The 12,095-nt window shown below is 42.3% G+C and overlaps 1 protein-coding gene across 2 annotated transcripts in view; it reads left to right on the forward strand.

The window, feature by feature from the left end:
- The window catches only part of CFAP61 (cilia and flagella associated protein 61), a 216,470-nt gene that overhangs the window by 148,034 nt on the left and 56,341 nt on the right, over nt 1-12,095 (forward strand). The window lies entirely within an intron of this gene.

Genomic DNA, 12,095 nt, shown 5'->3' on the forward strand with positions numbered 1-12,095 from the left:
TATGATGCACCTGGGGTGACTAGTGAGAAGCCAATACATTTAGCACACAGGCTTGTGGAAGCTAAAGTGGGCTTCCTGAGGCCCTTTGGAGGAAACCAATGAGTTGGTATAAAGGGAGTGTGATTTGTCGGGACGACAGATTCTCAGCTAGGGGGAGGATGTAAGCAGAGTCAGGATGAGCTCCACCCTGACATCTGGTGGTGAGTTGTGGCAAGTTGTGGAAAAGAACTTCAGGGGCTGATCTCATTTGCGTAGGCACACCCAGCCCACCTAGCATGAGCCCATAGCTGCCCAAATGGTCACTTTGGCTGCTGTGACCACTTTGGCTGTTCGTGGGACAGCTGGAGCGGCTCATGGGGGCGGCTGGCAGAGCGGAGCGATTCGTGGGACGGCTGGCGGAGCAGAGCCCCATGGAGAGGCGGGGCAATCGCCTTTGAACCACGTAAGGTGCCCCCTTAACCCCCCGCCTCCACCCAGGTTGGGAGGTAAAACTGCAGATAAACTTTTGAACTCTGACAATGCACTGACCAGGGACAGAGACTTTTGGGTTGTTGGACTTTTGGGACTTTGGGTGACTTTGGGTTGCTGGACTAAAGAACCAAAGGGAAAGGACACGCCCTGATTTGCTTGGGGTGGGTTTTTGCTCATGGGTTGTGTTATGAATCCTGTTGGTGGTGTTTCCCCAACATAATGCCACATTGTTTCTCTCTGTTATTAAAAGGCTTTTACTACACTCAGACTCTGTGCTTGCGAGAAGGGAAGTATTGCCTCTTGGAGGCGCCCAGCGGGGGTAGTATATATTTGTTCCAGGTCACTGGGTGGGGCTCGAGCTGGTTTTGCACTGTGTTATTGGAATGGAACCCCTAGATACTGAACCCGGTCCTTGTTGCTGCCAACTCTGACGGGTAGAAGGGTTACAGCAGCTTGAAGTGAAGTTTTAGAAATCAGTTGGCCTTCTTCACAGATCAATTTCAACTTATCTCTAAATTTTGAAGATAATCTGTCCTTGAAGTCTGACAGTCTATCCCATAAGATATAATCATATTTACATAGCACGGCCTGATAGCTAGCTATCCTGACCTGTAAACAGGCCAATGAGTAGATTTTCTTCCCAAAGAGATCGTCTTTTGGGTTCTTTCTCCTTGGAAGCTGATTTCCCTGAATGTTTTAACTTCTCATTGGCAGCAGCAACAACCAGTTAAGATGGAGCCGGATGAGTATAAAAAAATTGAAACTTTCCGATGGTACTTAATATCTATGATCAACAGGCTTTGAAGTAGCTAAAATCAAGGTGGGATAATTGAAATCAAGGTGGGTTAGTCAAAGACCTTTCATCAGATTCAATATCCCTTCATTAATAAGTAGTGCAACTCTGCTTTGAGAAGTTGGTTGTAAAATATCAAACAGCTTATAAGCTTTTTCTGAACAGTCTCCAATGGAACTTCCAGTATTTTCATCATGCATTTCAATTTTTCTTGAAAGGTTTTTAAATCATCCATTATGAGATGGAAATGGTAGAATTATCAGTAATAATGCAGAAAAGCCAGAAGTATTCAATAAGTATTTCTGTTTTATATTTGGGACAAAACAGATAATGTAGTCATACCATGTGACAATGATAACAACACTCTTTGCATTCCACTAGTATCTCAGAAGGGTTCTAAACAGCACCTGCTAAAGTCAGACATTTTTAAATCAGCAGGTCCATGTAACTTGCACCCAAGATTTTTCAGAAAGTTGGCTGTGGAGCTCACTGGACCGTTAATGTTGATTTTCAATAAGTCTTGGAATGCTGAGGAAAGTTCAAGAAGACTAGAAGAAAGCTAATGTTTCTCTCCCTGCTGAGAAATTGTTTGGAAGAGACATCTGTGCTGAGGGTGCTAGTGCTGTCTTCCTTTCTGTTGAAGAATCTTCAGAGGCTGGGACCACTGGTGCCAAGCTGGATTTAATGAATAATGAGGATGCCAACAAAGAAGAGGAATAGATCATGCTGAGCACTCTGGTACAATGGGGGACAGTGCCAATAAACCTGGTGCCATGGTGCGGTGTAATAAATGTATCTTTGCACGCCTATGCCCTAGAGCCCTCGTTATTGATGAAGATCTCAGTGCTGACTTTTTATTACGGTGCAGCACTGAGAGTTCCAGTCCCACTTTTTCCTGTGCTGATAGCAGTGGCTCCTTTGAGGAGCCCCTCCTCTTACCTGGCAGTGGGGACAAGCTTGGCGTTGAGAAGCCAGCTTGGAGTCTAAATTTCTCAGTTCTCAGACAGCAGGAATCCCTGACTGCTCTGATGGATTTTTGTAGAGTCTCTTTCTATTTCTTTATTGGTCCTGAGCTCAATATCATGTCTCTAGTGACTGGAGCGCTGGAAGGACGAGCCAGGAGCGAAGAAGTCTTTTTGGTCTATGTAGACCCTACTGGTGTGCTTTAATATAGTGCTGTTTGAAAAAGTACTGGCCTGTCTCCTTGCTAACAGAAAGCTCCCCAACCTGAAGCAAATACTCATCAGCAACTACACACCACACAACAAAAACACTAACCCAGGAACCAAACCCTGCAAAAATCCCCGGTGCCAACTCTGTCCACATATCTATTCAAGGGACACCATCATAGGACCTAACCACATCAGCCACACCATCAGGGGCTTGTTCACCTGCACATCTACCAATGAGATATATGCCATCGTGTGCCAGTAGTGCCCCTCTGCCATGTACATTGACCAAACTGGACAATCTCTACGCAAAAGAATAAATGGACACACATCTGACATCAAGAACTGTAACATTCAAAAACCAGTAGGAGAACATTTCAGTCTCCCTGGACACTCAATAACAGACTTAAAAGTGGCAATTCTTCAACAACAAAACTTCAGAAACAGACTCCAGCGAGAAACTGCAGAACTGGAATTAATTTGCAAACTGGACACCATCAAATTAGGCCTGAATAAAGACTGGGAGTGGATGGGTCACTACAAAAACTAATTTTTCCCCTGCTGATACTCACACCTTCTTGTCAACTGTTTGAAATGGGCCACTTTGGTTACATTGAACTCATTAGCACTACAAAAGTGCTTTTTCCTCCCTACTTGTCAACTGTTGAGAATAGCCCACTGTCACCTTAATTGAATTGGCTCTTTAGCACTGACCTCCCACTTGGTAAGGCAACTCCCATCTGTTCATATGCTGTGTATATATACCTGCTACTGTATTTTCTACTCCATGCATCTGATGAAGTGGGTTTTAGCCCATGAAAGCTTATGCCCAAATAAATTTGTTAGTCTCTAAAGTGCCTAAAGGTCTCCTCATTGTTTTTGCTGATACAGACTGACACGGCTACCACTCTGAAACCAGAAACTTCTCAGTTATTAGGAAAATTATGTAGCAAAGTCCTGAAATCCCACAACATAACCCTCTCAACAAAAGTTAAAACTTTATAATGCTTTTGTGCTCACATCTCTCTGCTATGGCTGTGAGACCTGGATACCATACAAATGGCATATGAAACAGCTAGAGGCCTTCGATATGCAGTGTCTGCACACCATTATGAGGATCCACTGGCAGAACAAAATTACCAACCTGTAGGTTCTCCAAAAGTCAAATGCCATAAGCATCGAGGCCATGCTGATAAAAGCCCAACTACGCTGGGTTGGACACATCATTAGGATGCCAGAATATTGACTCCCCAGAAAAATTTTCTATGGAGAATTGGCACAAGGACATCAGACTCAAGGCCTCCCCAGAAAGCGCTACAAGGACAGCATCAAGAGTAGCACACACTTTGGTACGATAAAACTGGATGATCTTAAGAAGGCTGCGTTAAATAGATCAGCCTGGTGACACACAATACTCAGAGCTTTCCAAGCCTTTGAAGAGGACAGAAATAATCAGTGGTTAGCTGCAAGGGAAAAGTGTCATACTACTGCTATAGCTACCAAGATGCTCACCAATGACTTTGTCTGCCCAATCTGTTCACGAGCATGAGAGTTACGCTTTGGACTTCAGAGTCACTCCAGAATCCACAAAAAGAGAGAGCATGAAAATGTCGTTGAACTGACAGACTACACACACACACTTCAGACCATTTCTCCAGTTTGTCCAGATCATTTTGAATTTTAATCCTATCCTCCAAAGCACTTGCAACCCCTCCCAGCTTGGTATCATCCACAAACTTTATAAGTGTACTTTCTATGCCATTATCTAAATCATTGATGAAGATATTGAACACAACTGGACACAGAACTGATCCCTACGGGACCCCTCTCATTAAGCCCTTTCAGCATGACTGTGAACTACTGATGACTACTCTCTGGGAATGGTTTTCCAACTAGTATTCACTCACCTTATAGTAGCTCCATCTAGGTTGCATTTCCGTAGTTTGTTTATGAGAAGGTCATGCAAGACAGTATCAAAAGCTTTACCAAAGTCTGGATATACCACATCTACCACATCTACATAAGTAGGATCCACATGTGCAGAACATCTTGAAGAATCACAGTTACTGTAAAGTAAGTAAATGTTCTTTCTGTGATAAAATCCAGCAACCTAATGCACTGTAGCCTATTATAACTCTAATTGAAACTAATTGAAATTTATCTGCTATTACCTCTCCATTTTCCATGAAAATAAAAAGGTGGGATGGTTGTAAAGTAAAGAACAAAACTTCTCTAATGACCCAAAATGGATCAATTATTTTCCTCTTTAGGTAAAGACAGTTTACTGCCTTATTAAAAGCATGTTTGTAGAAATGCTGTAGCATTAAAATTCCAGTGCACGAATTACCGAGCAGAGCTTCTGTTGTTCTGTCTAATGTGGTTGGGTCTTTATTTTTCCAAGCTGAAAGGATTTAGGTCATGCTGGGGTCATAGAAATCTTGTGTTTCCACTTATAGGAAATGATGAGAATGCTCTGTCGTGGAACATGGTCATGTAATATTAAATGATAAAGTACTGTGATGGTCTTTATTTATGATTCCTGTTTTTCCGCTGAATATTATTATGTTTACTCACAGATGCATTTTCATGCAGTTAAATAATAAAAACATCTTGAGGAATTACTGTCTGTCTGATGGACATAATTTTAGTCTATAATGAATATCTGTAGTTCCTACAGTACAAGCACTGTAATCTAAATTCACTAATATTGTAATAAGCAGAAACCATAAATTGTTGATTTAACAGAGGTCAGTAAAGGAACAATATTTTCCTTAATCAAATGTATTGCATTTAATGTTACTATATAAAACAGCTTTTTAATTTTCCTTGAGTAACTCAGTGCTTAATTCTGATCTTGCATATATAGAAATGCCAACATATATTACAGCAGCTGACCTTTCCACTGAAAATGTTGGCCTACCAAATTCCTAGGATCTGTGGGTTTCTCAGACTTGTATGCCTTATAGCGAGAATGAATATTTTGCTGGATTGGTTGTCAGTGAGTATTGCTCACTCTTGTTTTATAGTCACTGCATCCTCTGCAGCTTTTTTCACCACCCCACAAATTAAAAAATTTCTAAATGAAATGTGAGACACTGTCAGCGTCAGCAAAGCCACATTCTTTACCTGCATTACTAATAATGCTTCAGATTTATTAGAAACGAAAATATCAAAACTCACATTTCATCATTGTTCTTTATTTTCGTTTTCCATGGCACTTAGCTTGGACAGTGAAAAAGATGGTTCAGTCTCACTTCTTAATTTCCCATTCCGGGTCTTGTATACTAGCACAATATTGCTGTGTCAGGTCCACGACTAGGTGTTATGGCAAAAAAGATGAGAAAATAAAAGTGCTATCATGGCTCAACAAGAGTATTTTACAATGTACACCAGGAGTAAAATTTCCCATTATCTGTAGTGGGCAAATTAAGGTTCTATGTTAAACTTAGAAAGGTAACAGTCTATTGCCAGTTATTGTCATAATCCCAGAATGGCAAATAAACTTGTTCCTTTCCAGTCGTCATTCATGTGATCAGCAAAAAATGTTTCCCACCACTCATGAGAATCTATATTGATGGTGAAATACTTTTGCATTCTCATAAAACTATGAAGAAATATGTTTATTTGGCATCGACAAGAAACTAATGTAAACAATGTAAGATAACATTAAAATCCATTATTCATTAGCCATTTTGACATTAGCATTCTTCAGAGCTAGGGCTTTGTATAATAACACCTTCTTAGCCTCCACTACAGCACTGTGGAAGTGTCAGCATCACATGCTTCCAGTAAAAACAGCTTAGTTTATGGAATAATAAGATTTAGGTTGTAGGGATTTTCTTGCTTGCAGTGATACCTAAATGTCAATATGAATGTACCAGTTAACTGTACAGGAGAGAGTTTGTCTGTTCCAGTCATTCACTCACCTCTTCACATGAGCACAGTGCTCAGTGCAAAACCAGAGCACTGGCCAATGCACTGAAATGCAGAAAAATAAATCCTACCAGAAAGCAATGTCAAGCCAACTGTGTATAGAAAATAAAGTTATGGGGCCAAACTCTATTCTCACAGCTATGCAACTCCAATATAGCCAATTCCATCCTCTCTGTATATTTCAAATATCATCCCTTATTGCAGTGGTTTTCAACCTGTGGTATACGGACCTCTGGAGGTCCGCAGACTATGTGTAAGGGGTCCACAAAAAGTTGTCATTACCATATAACAGTGGTTTTCAACCTGTGGTCCACAGACTTCTGGGGGGCCTGTAGACTATGTCCAAGATTTCTGAAGGGGTCCGCACCTCCATTTGAAATATTTTAGGGGGCTGAGAATGAAAAAGGTTGAAAACCACTGCCTTGTTGGAGTGGCTGCACTGTTTCAACCCTCTGATATCCTTTGAAGCACATGTTTTCCCGACAGATTTTTGTTGAACACCAAACCATGGGCCAGTTCTGTGTGTGCAGGGAGGACTCAAGACTCCTCTGCCACACCATTCCCCCTCTTCCCATATCAGGCAGAACCCCCACTATGGTGTCCGGAATCCTCACTCTGAGGGAAGAGATGGAGACTGGACATGCTGTGGAAGGCTGCAGTGTGCACATCCTACTCATTCCAGTTCTATGAACCGTACCTGAAAAATTACATCCTCAAGCTATAGTACCTTCTCTTCAAATTGCTGTTCTGGAGCTTCTGAGGTCCCCTGCAACCCATTGGTTCCCTCTGTTAGCATGGCTCAAATGGAGCTGTGCTGTCAGAGAGCTGGCAAAGGGATAGGCACCAGGAGCCAGAGCTGGTACAGAGGCTCAGGACCTCCCAATGATTGCCCAGACCTCTTGCAGCTCACCAGAGATCTGCCAGATTTGGAGGTGGGTCATACATCCTTTCCCACAAGGGAAGAGGCCTCCACCCTTCTCCCACTGATGGGACAATGAGGGGAAATCTCTGTGAAGGATTACGCATGATGATTTTTTCCCCTGAAGTCCACTCCTGCGGCTCTTAGAATCATAGAATCCTAGACTTTAAGGTCAGAAGGGACCATTATGATCATCTAGTCTGATCTCCTGCACAACGTAGGCCACAGAATCTCACCCACCCACTCCTGTAACAAACCTCTAACCTATGTCTGAGCTATTGAAGTCCTCAAATTGTGGTTTAAAGACTTCAAGGTGCAGAGAATCCTCCAGCAAGTGACGCGTACCCCACGTTGCAGAGGAAGGCGAAACCCCCCCAGGGCCTCTGCCAATCTGTCCTGGAGGAAAATTCCTTCCCGACCCCAAATATGGCAATCAGCTAAACCCTGAGCATGTGGGCAAGGTTCACCAGCCAGATACCCAGGAAAGAATTCTCTGTAGTAACTCAGATCCCACCCCATCAAATATACCATCACAGGTCATTTGGCATATCTACCACTAATAGTTGAAGATCAATTAATTACCAAAATTAGGCTGTCCCATCATATCATCCCTTCCATAAACTTATCAAGCTTAGTCTTGAAGCCATATATGTCTTTTGCCCTCACTGTTTCCCTTGAAGGCTGTTCCAGAACTTCACTCCTCTGATGGTTAGAAATCTTTGTCTAATTTCAAATCTAAACTTCCTGATGGCCAGTTTATATCCATTTGTTCTTGTGTCCACATTGGTACTGAGCTTAAATAATTCTTCTCCCTCCGTAGTATTTATCCCTCTGATATATTTATAGAGAGCAAACCTATCTCCCTTCAGCTTTCTTTTGGTTAGGCTAAACAAGCCAAGCTCTTTGAGTCTCCTTTCATAAGACAGGTTTTCCATTCCTCGGATCATCCTGGTAGCCCTTCTCTGTACTTGTTCCAGTTTGAATTCATCTTTCCTAAACATGGGAGACCAGAACTGCACACAGTATTCCAGATGAGGTCTCACCAATGCCTTGTATAACGGTACTAACACCTCCTTATCTCTACTGGAAATACCTCACCTGATGCATCCCAAGACCGCATTAGTTTTTTTCACGGCCATATCACTTTGGCGGCTCATAGTCATCCTGGGATCAACCAACACTCCGAGGTCCTTCTCCTCCTCTGTTACTTCCAAGTGATGCGTCCCCAGTTTATAACTAAAATTCTTGTTATTAATCCCTAAATGTATGACATTGCACTTTTCACTATTAATTTCATCCTATTACTATTACTCCAGTTTACAAGGTCATCCAGATCTTCCTGTATGATATCCCGGTCCTTCTCTGTATTGGCAATACCTCCCAGCTTTGTGTCATCCGCAAACTTTATTAGGATATTCCTGCTTTTTGTGCCAAGGTCAGTAATAAAAAGATGAAATAAGATTGGTCCCAAAACCGATCCCTGAGGAACTCCACTAGTAACCTCCTTCCAGCCTGACAGTTTACCTTTCAGTGTGACCTGTTGTAGTTTCCCCTTTAACCAGTTCCTTATCCACCTTTTAATTTTCATATTGATCCCCATCTTTTCCAATTTAGCTAATAATTCCCCATGTGGAACCGTATCAAATGCCTACTGAAATTGAGGTAAATTAGATCCACTACATTTTCTTTGTCTAAAAAATCTGTTACCTTCTCAAAGAAGGAGATCAGGTTGGTTTGACACGATCTACCTTCTGTAAAACCATGTTGTATTTTGTCCCAATTACTATTGACCTCAATGTCCTTAACCAGTGTCTCCTTCAAAAAATTTTCTAAGACCTTGCTAACTACAGATGTCAACTAAGAGGCCTGTAGTTACCCAGATCACTTTTTTTTCCTTTCTTAAAATAGGAACTATGTTAGCAATTCTCCAGTCATACGGTACAACCACTGAGTTTACAGATTCATTAAAAATTTTTGTTAATGGGCTTGCAATTTCATGTGCCAGTTTCTTTAATATTCTTGGATGAAGATTATCTAGGCCTCCAGATTTAGTCCCATTAAACTGTTGGAGTTTGGCTTCTACCTCAGATGTGGTTATATCTACTTCCATATCCTCTTTCCCGTTTGCTGTCCTACCATTAGCCCTAAGCTCCTCATTAGCCTCATTAAAGACTGAGGCAAAGGATTTGTTTCGATACTGGGCCATGCCTAGATTATCCTTAACCTCCACTCCATCCTCAATGTTTAGCAGTCCCCCTTCTTCTTTCTTTGTTTTCTTCTTATTTATATGGCTATAAAACCTTTTACTGTTGGTTTTAATTCCCTTTGCAAGGTACAACTCTACATGGCTTTTGGCCTTTCTCACTTTTTCCCTACATGTTCTGACCTCAATAAAGGTAGCTTTCCTTGCTAATCCCTCCCATCTTCCACTCCTTGTAGGCTTTCTGCTTTTTCTTAATCACCTCTTTGAGATGCTTGCTTGTCCATTTTGGTCTACAACTCCTGCCTATAAATTTTTTCCCCTTTCTTGGGATGCAGGCTTCTGATTGTTTCTATAACTTTGACTTGAAGTAATTCCAGGCCTCCTCTGCCTTTAGATCCACAAGTTCTTCAGTCCAATCCACTTCCATAACTAATTTCCTTAATTTTTTTAAGTTAGCTCTTTTGAAATCAAAAACCCTAGTCACAAATCTATTTTTCTTTATCCTTCCATTCAGTTTGAACTGAATTAACTCACGATCGCTCAAACCAAGGTTGACCCCTACAACCATTTCTTTTATGAGGTCCTCACTGCTCACCAAAACCAAATCTAAAATGGCATCCCCTCTTGTTGGTTCAGCAACTACTTGGTGAAGGAATCCATCAGCTATCGTATCCAGGAAAATCTGAGCACTTCTCCTCCAGTCTATATCTGGGAAGTTAAAGTCTCCTATGATCACACAATTCCCATTAATATTTACTTCATTAAAAACATTAAAGAGGTCTCTATCCATATCCAGATTGGATCCCGGCGGTCTATAGCACTCCCCAAGCATTATCCCAGGGGAGGCTCTAGTAGCTTTCTTCCTCAGTGTGAATTTTGCCCAGACAGACTCTGTCTTATCCATTCCATCACTTCTTATTTCTTTACAGTCTACGTCATCATTGATATATGGTGCTACTCCACCACCTTTGCCTTTATTTCTGTCTTTCCTAAACAGCACATACCCTTCAATACTTGTTGTCCTGTCATGACGACTATTCCACCATGTTTCTGTTATCCCTATAATATCTGGTTTCACTTCCTGCACCAGTAGCTCTAGTTCCTCCATTTTGTTACCTAGGCTCCTCGCATTAGTATACAAACATCTTAATTTTTGCTGTTTGGCCCGCTCACATTCTTTACCCAATTGGGCACAGATATTCTACCACCAGTATCACCTATTAGACTGGTATGTACACTACCTTTCCTCCTTATGTCCATTCTCCTACCCACAGCTGTATCCTTTCTTACTTTGTTTTCTTCCCGCTCAATGTTAAAATCAGCCATGGAGATTACCTGGACATCTCCCAACCATCTCCCCCAGATTTCTAGTTTAAAGCTCTCTTGATCAGTTGTGCCATCCTCCATCCTAGAAGTCTATTTCCCTCCTTACTCAGGTGAAGGCCATCCCGAGAGAACAGTCCTCTGTCCATGAATGCTTCCCAGTGACCATACATCCCAAAGCCCTCCTTATAGCACCACTGCCTGAGCCATCTGTTGAGCATCATAATCTTGTCACACCTTTGTTGCCCTTCTCTAGGAACAGGTAGAATCCCACGGAAGATCACTTGAGTCTCGATTTCCTTAAGTGTCTTCCCCAGTCTGGAATAGTCTCCCTTGATATGTTCCAATGAGAATGTAGCTGTATCATTTGTTCCCACATGAAGGATAATCAATGGATTCTTTCCCGCTCCTGTTAGGATCCTCTATCCACCCGGCAGACAGCACACCCTTCTGTTCTCTGGATCAGCTTTTGTTACAGGCCTGTCTATTCTTCTCAGTCACATAGACCTGCCTTTTCCTGGTGATGGTGCGATTCTGCAGTCTATCCCCTGTTCCCTCTGCCTGCAAGTCCTCTCGATTCCTATTGTCCTCTGCAACCCATCCCGTATTCTCTTGGGGCTCATATTTGGTGTTGTTATCTCCATTGACTCTTAACCTCTTCCTATAGGACTATCTGCTCTTCTCTTCTTCCTTGCCCTCTCACCTTCAGTGACCACCTGCTGTGCCCCTTCTTCATTCTTGAACTCCGCAAACCTGGTCCTGAGCTCTGTTTCTCTTTCACTAGCTCACCTTTTCCTCTGGCTTGTTCTCTTAGTCACATGCTTCTACTGTCCACTTTCCTCACCCAGCAGTATCCCCTCAGAGTTCTTTGGTTCTGCTTCCATCTGCAAGTCTGAGCTTTTCTCTTCAGCCACCTCATGTCTTTGCTCCATCATCCGCTCGAGCCCCCTTCTAAACTCAAGCAGAGTCTCCACCTGCATCTCCAATCCTCAGATCTTTTCTTCCTTCAGCTCTATCAGGTGGCACTTCATGCAGACAAAACTCTTTTCAGGTCCCCCCTCCAGGATCATGTACATGCCGCAGCTTCTACATCCAGTCATCTTCATTGTGTCTTCCACTGCTTGGGTTACTACTACTGCTGCCTCTGTATCTGTCATCGCCTTCCCACCTCAGTCCTGTTTACAGCTCTGTTTGCTGTCTCCTGTGCCGCTGCAGCTGTCTTACTGCAAGAGGGGACAATCCAGATCCATTTCTATGTAATTTTCAAAACTTAAAAAAAAAAAA

Source organism: Lepidochelys olivacea (genome assembly GCF_965140295.1).
Source record: "Lepidochelys olivacea isolate rLepOli2 genome assembly, chromosome: 3".
In the NCBI taxonomy this organism is placed as follows: Eukaryota; Metazoa; Chordata; order Testudines; family Cheloniidae; genus Lepidochelys; species Lepidochelys olivacea.